Source organism: Malaclemys terrapin, chromosome 3, assembly GCF_027887155.1.
Source record: "Malaclemys terrapin pileata isolate rMalTer1 chromosome 3, rMalTer1.hap1, whole genome shotgun sequence".
Lineage (NCBI taxonomy): Eukaryota > Metazoa > Chordata > Testudines > Emydidae > Malaclemys > Malaclemys terrapin.
This window is the reverse complement of record NC_071507.1, coordinates 17337694-17347009: the sequence shown is the minus strand read 5'-3', so window position 1 is coordinate 17347009 and position 9316 is coordinate 17337694.

Here is a 9316-nt window from a genome sequence, read left to right as displayed (position 1 = left end):
TACTCATCTGATCTGGTAAAGGAGAATTCAAACTTCAAGTATGTGTCATCATATTTTCTTACCACTTTATTTTTTTGAATCCTCATTTCGTGTAGCTGTAGATGGTCCAGGACTTTCATTATCTTCTCCACCAATGCACCCTTTTCGTTTTCGAAAAATAAATCCATCCATGTCAGATTGAAATACTGCTTGCTGTTTTTTACAGTTGTAAATGGCTGACTGTGTGTACGTTGCTAGGTTACCTTGCAGTGAAACGCATCGTTGTACTTGCGAGAATTAATCTTGACACATTGCACTTGCTTTTTAATAAAATAAAATAAAATAAACAAACAAATAAACAAAATAAAAGTTTCTTCTATGCTTTGTCCAACATATGCAGCTCAGGACATTATATTTATATAGCTTTTACTGACATCACACGAGTCACATGGAGTTAAAGATGTACTAAGAGCTTGACTGGAGAATGTAGTTGCGTCAGTGGACCACCTGGGACTGTGGGCCGTGACCCACAATTTGGGAACCCTTGTTCTAAAGCACTTCTTACCTGCCTGTCTCTTTTCTTAATTTAGATTTTGTTTAGAAAGTCTTCCTCCCTCATATTTTCCCTTGGATCTGTTGGCTACTAATTTTACTTTGAAGTTCTTCTACATCATGTTGGAGGTACTGGGTGACTCTTCCTCTATGTGATGCGATACTCACATTTAGGATTTCTCTACACTGGGCTAGGTTTTAAACCAATTGTTTACAAGTGGTTGGGTTGGCCAGCATGAATGGTGCCAAAATATTGTAATCAATTTAAGCTATACTTAAATAAATCTGGTACACACACACACACACACACACACACACACACACACACACACACACACTTCTTGCTGGACAAGACCCATATTCAGCCAACCTGCTCCTGGGGTGCAGAGGTATTGAGCTCCAAAAGTTCCAGCTGAAGTCAATAGGAGTTGTTGGTGCACTGTACCTCTGAAAATCAGGTTCAATAATTGTGTTTAAACTAATTTAGTCTGAACTTGTTTTAAATCCTGTGGAAAACTGGTTCAGATGGCTGTGTTAAAGATACAAAAGTGGACAGTTTTTGAATTGGAGAGAATTTTTCTATATGACAGAATTGCGATACTTATTCTATATTTATATTTGAGGACTTGCTTTCATAAGGTCAATAAAAATTGCTAAAGATAAACATGAGAAGTTTCAACCCCAAATGTACTCCACCCCCAACACCTGGATTTTTAACTTTTTAGGTGCTTACAGCTATAGAGGAATAAGTTTGATCAAATTCTCTTTTGAGTAAGGGATGGAGTGAGGGGAGCTTTCTCATAATTTTATTTGAGGAGGTGTTTGGATCAGTCACAAAGGTATACTTTGTGTAAACTTCAAGCTTGTCTTAAACTTGTCTTTAATGAGGACAAGTCCTGTTTTTGACAGGTTTGAGAGAATTTGTGTTTTAGAAAAAACAAAATGACAAGGAAATCGTGTAGCCTATGTACTAAGTACATAATGTTCCATCATTTTTTAAAAAAACGTTGACGATCCAGTAGCCCACGTACACACATGCATCACATACTCACTCACACACATACATCACGCACTCACTTGTACACATAGATCACACACGCTCACTCACATATACAGCACACATGCACACTCACTCACACATTAAAGCTACATCTGCTTTAATGGGTCTGGAACCTCCTTATTCCTGGCCTGCTACCTCTCTTCATGAATGTCCTTTATATTTGTTATCTGATTGTGTGATCACTAGATTGTTATTGTTTCTCTTCTCTATGGTCAGCTATTTTGACTTTTGACACCTTTTGGCTTTTTATCACAGTTAGCCAGCAGTTAGTTTCTCTTTTTCCCCTCTTCTCCAATTCATGTTATTTTCCAGTTGCATTCATAGGCCTTCGTTTTCTGGCCTTTTACCAAGGATCTTTCCTCAATTGCTTTTAGCGTCTTACCCTCAGGAGGGACTACCTTACATTTGTTTCAATATTTTCTTTTTATTTGCTTTATCCTTTTCTGTTGAGCCTGTAATTTAGTTCTGCTGACACAAATGGTTAAACTCATAGTCGGAATCTGCTTAAAAACACTCTCAGAAAATACCTAGTTATATTACAGCAGCATCTGTTCTGTTTGCCCACGACAATTTTTTTTTCCAGAGAATCACACATTAGAGATTAAAAATTCTATTGGGTTATTTATTTTAAATACTATACACCTCACATCACTGTGGTATCTGAATGCCTCACAATTTTTAATGTACTTATCCTCACAATACCCCTGTGAGGTAAGGAAGTGCTGTTTTACAGGTTGAGGTACCTGGAGACTGGGAGCTAGTTTAACAAAGAAACTGAGAGCACTACCATTCATTTTTAGGTGCCTAGAAGATCACTTGGATTCCCAAAGCCTGGGCTAGGCACTTAGGGTATGTCTACACTACGAGAGTAGTTCGATTGTACTTAAATCGAATATGTGGAATCGATATTACAAAGTCGAACGTGTGTATCCACACTAAGGACAGTAATTCGACTTTGTGAGTCCACACTAACGGGGCAAGCATCGACATTGGAAGCGGTGCACTGTGGGCAGCTATCCCACAGTTCCCGCAGTCCTCGCTGCCCATTGGAATTCTGGGTCGAGCCCCCAATGCCTGCTGGGGAAAAAAATGTGTCGAGGGTGGTTTTGGGTAACTGTCATCATCCAACCGTCACTCTCGCCCTCCCTCCCTGAAAGCACCGGCGGGAAATCAGTTCGCGCACTTTTCTGGTGAGTGACAGCGCGGATGCCACATCACTGCGAGCGTGGAGCCAGCTGCGACCATCGCTGCAGTTATGGCCATTGTCAACACCTCACACCTTATGATCCACCTTTTTTAGAGGCAGATGCTGAGAAATCGGGCGAATAGGCTACGGCAGCGCGGTGAGGACATGAAGTCTGAGAGTGGCACAGACCTTTCACAAAGCACGGGACCCCGCACCGTGAACATCATGGTGGCAATGGGTCATGTTGATGCTGTGGAACGGCGATTCTGGGCCCGGGAAACAAGCACAGACTGGTGGGACCGCATAGTTCTGCAGGTCTGGGATGAATCACAGTGGCTGCGAAACTTTCAGATGCGGAAGGGAACTTTCCTGGAACTTTGTGAGTTACTGTCCCCTGCCCTGAAGTGCAAGGGCACCCGGATGCAAGCAGCCCTGACTGTCCAGAAGTGAGTGGCCATAGCCCTCTGGAAGCTTGCAACGCCAGACAGCGAATCACTTTGGCGTCGGCAAATCTACCGTGGGGGTTGCTGTGATGCAAGTAGCCAATGCAATCGTTGAGCTACTGCTGTCAAAGGTAGTGACCGTTGGAAATGTCCAGGTCATCATAGATGGCTTCGCCACGATGGGATTCCCAAACTGCGGTGGGGCTATAGATGGAACTCACATCCCTATCCTGGGACCGGACCACCAGGCCAGCCAGTACATTAACCGAAAGGGCTATTTTTCAATGGTGCTGCAAGCACTGGTGGACCACAGGGGACGTTTTACAAACATCAACGTCGGATGGCCGGGCAAGGTTCATGACGCTCGTGTTTTCAGGAACTCTGGTCTGTTTAGACGGCTGCAGGAAGGTATTTACTTCCCGGACCAGAAAATAATTGTTGGGGATGTGGAGATGCCTATAGTGATCCTCGGGGACCCAGCCTACCTGCTAATGCCCTGGCTCATGAAGCCCTATACAGGTGCCCTGGATGCTGAAAAAGAACTCTTCAACTACCATCTGAGCAAGTGCAGAATGGTGGTGGAGTGTGCTTTTGGACGTCTCAAGGGGAGATGGAGAAGCTTACTGACTCACCCTGATCTCAGCGAAACCAATATCACTATTGTTATTGCAGCTTCCTGTGTGCTCCACAATCTCTGTGAGAGCAAGGGGGAGACCTTTATGGCGGGGTGGGAGGTTGAGGCGAATAGCCTGGCTGCTGATTACGCCCAGCCAGACAGCCGTGCGATTAGAAGAGCCCAGCGGGATGCGCTGTGCATCCGGGAGGCTTTGAAAGCTAGGTTCCTCAGTGAGCAGGGTAACCTGTGACTATTAAAGGTTTCAGAGTAGCAGCCGTGTTAGTCTGTATCCGCAAAAAGAACAGGATGCATCCGAAGAAGTGGGCTGTAGTCCACGAAAGCTTATGCTCTAATAAATTTGTTAGTCTCTAAGGTGCCACAAGTACTCCTGTTTTTTCTGTGACTATTAAGTTTGTTTAAAGAGAAGCTGAACCTGCCCCCGTTTCTTTACCCACTTACTGTTGACTATCCTCTCCAGCTACATAGCCCGTTCACACCGTCCCCCCTCTTCCAACACATGTTTAAAAATAAAATAAATGGAACTTTGTTAATGAACACCGCTTTCTTTATTACGGATTTTGCGGTAAAGTGTTGAAACTGGGACGCAGACTGTGGTGGGGAGCGGGCGTAGTGATGGAAAGAACGCTTCTAAACTCGAGGAATGACAGGCTCCTGCTCCTAGAGTGGTCCGCAGTGGTGGACTGATTGTTTCAACGGAGCCTGCCACCCCTCCTTTTTGGGACTCTGTGTGTGGGGGCTATGTGACTTTGTGGCGGGGGAGGACGGTTACAGATCCCCTGCTGTGTGGCTCTGTGATCCAGGATAAGGACCGCTGCATAAGATCTCTATCCGCCCTCCCCTGCCACAAAGTCACATGCCCCCCCCCACAGAACATGAAAACCACCTCCCAGACTGACCAGGGTGCCCTAGTGACTGCAATGTGTGTGTGACCTTCTGCTGAACCTGCCCCCGTGTCTGTACCCTGGTAAAGGTGACTGTCCTCTCCAATTACCAACCTCCTTCCCCCCTTCAAACACACTGTCCCCTAAAAGAACATGATGGAAACAGTAATTAACAGAAACGTATCTTTTATTAGCAACTACACAGTTAGGGGATGAAACTGGGACGGGGGCTTGGGTGAGGCGGGAAGGAAAGGACTTACCAAATTTTTGGGAATGAGAGCCTTCTGGTACTTGAGCAGTCTGCAGGGGTGGAGTGACAGTTTTCACAGCCCCTGCCGCCCCTCCTTCTTGGGACTTTGGGTGAGGGGGGTATGGGAGTTTGTGGCGGGGGAGGGCGGTTAGAGATAGACTGCAGCGGGGCTCTGTCCTCCTGCCTCCGGTCGTGCAGAACATCCACAAGGCGCTGGAGCATGTCCGCTTGCTCCCTCATTAGTCCAAGCAGCGTTTGAGTCGCCTGCTGGTCTTCCTGCCACCACCTCTCCTCCCGTTTGCTGTGTGCTCGCTGGTATTGCGACATGTTCTCCCTCCACTGGATCTGCTGGGCCGCATCGGCTCGGGAGCAGCCCATAAGTTCTGAGAACATGTCGTCCTGTGTCCTTTTCTTTCTCTGCCTAATCTGCGCCAGCCTCTGCGAGGGGGATGCCAGGGTAGGTCGGGAGACATTCGCAGCTGTGGGATGGGAAAAAGGGAGTGAATTCCTCACAAAGATAATTTTTTGTGAACAATGAACATAGTCTTTCTCTGTGAACAAGACCATGCACAGCACCTATCACATGCGCACTCAGGACAAGGTCGAATTTTCGGCCTTCGCATTCAGTGCCTGGGGTCTTGCAGTGGAGATCAGACAAGCGGGGCAGGACAGCGGAATTCGGGTAGCAGGCTGACATGGTAAGCCGTAGACTTTTGGCTGCTTAAAACTTAAATTAGAGCAGTGCCCTCCTTTCACGTTCCAAGCAATGCTCCTATCATTGGCCAGTTCCTGCTGCCGGCAATCCGGCAAGCATGAACTCTGCCCCAGTCCCACCCCCTCACGGCTGTCCCTGGGAAAGATCCCTGTATGCTGCCCCTCTCCCGCCTCCACCGTGTGGCTGTAAACCGCCGGTGACAGTTCTGTAAAGGAACAGGCAAGCAGTCCCAATTCCCCTAATTCTAAGCAGGTCACCATGAGCGACATCACTCTGCTGAGAATTTCTGAGACCGAGAAAGAACGCACGCTGCATGAAAGCCAGCAAAAACCAGGGCCGTATGCCGCCATGCTCTGCAAGGCAATGATCCCAGAGTACTTGATGATAGCCTGGCGAGGAAAAGTTTCCTACCATGGAGGACACAATAAGGCCTCTCTCCCCAGGAACCTCATGCAAAGGCTTTCCAATTACCTCCAGAAGAGCTTTGTGGAGATGTCCCATGAGGATTTCAGCTCTATCCCCGGACATATAGACCTTCTTTTCCAGTAGCTGCACTGACAAGGACTAAAAAGTAGAGCGCCTAGGGCAAACTAATCATGATAAACCCATTGTTAATATTCCTGTTCTGTTCAAAATAAATGTTTACATGTTTAAAACACTTACCGACTGATCCTTCCCCTGACTCAGGGTCTGGGTTAACGCCTGGGGATGGTTGGTAGGGGATCTCTGTGAGGGTGATGAAGAGATCCTGGCTGTCTGGGAAATCACCGTTGTAAGTGCTGTTGACTGCCTCCTCCTCCTCCTCACCTTCCTCATCTTCCCCGTCCGCTAACATCTCCGAGGAAGCAGCTGTCGACAATATCCCATCCTCAGAGTCCACGGTCAGTGGTGGGGTAGTGGTGACGGCCGCACCTAGAATGGAATGCAGTGCCTCGTAGAAACGGCACGTCTGGGGCTGGGATCCGGAGCGTCCATTTGCCTCTTTGGTCTTCTGGTACCCTTGTCTCAGCTCCTTGATTTTCACGCGGCACTGCGTTGCATCCCGGCTGTATCCTCTCTCTGTCATGGCTTTTGAGATCTTCTCGTAGATCTTTGCATTCCGTCTTTTTGATCGCAGCTCCGAAAGCACGGACTCATCGCTCCACACAGCGATCAGATCCAAGACTTCCCGATCAGTCCATGCTGGGGCCCTCTTTCTATTCTGCGATTGCATGGTCACCTCTGCTGGAGAACTCTGCATCGCTCGCCACGATGTCCAAACAGGAAATGAGATTCAAACAGCCCAGTCAGGAAAAGGAATTCAAATTTTCCCGTGGCTTTTCCTGTGTGGCTGGTCAGAGCCTCCGAGCTCGGACTGCTCTCCAGAGCATCAACAGAGTGGTGCACTGTGGGATAGCTCCCGGAGCTATTAGCGTCGATTTCCATCCACACCTACCCTAATTCAACATGGCCATGTCGAATTTCGTGCTACTCCCCTCGTTGGGGAGGAGTACAGAAATCGAATTTAAGAGACCTCTATGTCGACCTAAATAGCTTCGCTGTGTGGATGGGTGCAGAGTTAATTCGATTTAACGCTGCTAAATTTGACATAACCTCCTAGTATAGACCAGGCCCTAGACTCCTTATACAATGATTGGGGAGAGCTAGGCTCCTGAGAAAGGGATCCACAAAAAACAGTAGCTATATGAAATAAAACTTGTGCTTCATCTGGTGATTTCCCCCCTGCCCTTCTCTCTTACTCTTTGAAATATCACAATGAAGCCCCTGGGTGTTACATTCAAGCTAAGCTCTTCTAGTTTCTCCCCAGCTTTCTCAACCTCTAAGATTTCAGGATTAAAAACAGAGTGGCTCCTATTTTCATAAACTGCCCTCTCTCCCTTGATTCTGTTTATATGGCTGCCTCTCTCTTGCTGCTATCACTACAAGCCCCATTCCCAAAAATGCACTGACCCCTCTTCTTGCTAATGTTTTCTAACAGCAGTTATGTTAGACCCAGTGTTTGCAAAACACTGAAATGTTGCCCTAACTCCAAGGCTCAGATTTCATAGCTATCCACTATATCATTAACTTCACTGCTCAGGTGAAGTTAATGGACCTGATTATCCTTTTCCTCTCTCACGTTTTATACCAATGTACCACGATTGACTTCAGTGGGGTTGTTGCTAGTTTACACCACTGTTAACAAGAGAAGGATCAGGACCAGTCCCCGCTGGAGAGACTGAGAGAGCCTAGTAGAGAAATGGCACTAAGGCTATCATTTTAGAGAGGCTTGCTGGTTTCTGTTCATCTACAACAGCTGTCAGAACAGTCCCCTGCTACAGCTCTACATCCTTTCAATCATCTTGCAGTGTATTTTTATTTCATAGATAGGATTTCTGCATCAGTTTGGTTTGCATGCATTTCAAATTAATAAAATCTCATCCAAATGCTATTATTATAACAGGGAAAATCTTTCTTACATGCACTGTCAGGGTTAATTGGAACAAAGGGTGGGAGAAAAGGGGCTTGATAAACTGGTAATAGCGTCTCTGTAAATTTTAAAAAATGAACCTGGATTTTATTCCTAAACAAAGGTGATTTGTAGTAGAAAATGACCTGCAGTCAGTTTTGCAACACTGTGATTTTACTCAACTCAAACTTTCCATAGCAAATGGAAAAGGAAAAATATCTAATTAAAGGAAATATTAGTTAACCAAACGATGTCCCTTTCATAATAGAAGTGACTATGGGATTTAAAGGCACATTCTAATTATAACAGTTCACTAATTATCTGCCTTACATCTCATCTTTCTGTCTAATCCCACTTTTAATTATATAGTTCTTTTTTGGCACATTACATATCAAAAGTATTACATTTGACTAAAAATAAATCCTTTTAACTGGCGATGATAGAGAAGAAATACTGTAGCTGCCCCCCTGAAATACATACACTGCATTGTAATAAAATGTTTTCATTGTGCTTTGAAAAGAGAGACTTGATGCAAGAGAAAAAATTGAATGTAAAGACTTGGGGCTTGTAAAGCTTTGAAGTCAGAGTGAGGAAATGCCTCTAAATTACACTGCATTTTGTACATGCGTCTGGCTGCAAGAGTTTATCATCACACATGGCCTCTGACTTGTAATCCATTTTGGAGCCTGATCCTGTTGCCATTGATGTTAAGGGGTGCTTTGCCCTTGACTTCCTTTGGAATAGGCTTTGGCCTTTGAACTCTGGTAATGTATAATTCAAAGACCTGAAGCAATGCTATGGCATCAGAGCTCCATCACTTAGGAACATCTACTCATCAAGATCTCAGTTAAAGACTACCAAATTGGGAAGGACTTGTGTCAGACAGTTGGGGCATATGACTGTGAGTCAGGAGCTCTGTGTTCTGTTCCTGATCTGCCAGTGAATTGCTGTGTGACCATGGGCAAGTCACAACTTCTCTGTATCTCAGTTGCCTCATCTCAAAACAAGAATAATCATAATTACCTTTGGAGGTTGTTGTGAGGCTTTAGTGGATGTTTGTCAATTGCTCTGACAGCAGGTGCAATGTCAGTGACATGTATTCTTCTTCTTCTTCAAATTATCATTAAAATGCATTTTATTCCACCCACTCTCCTTGGCTTGTGC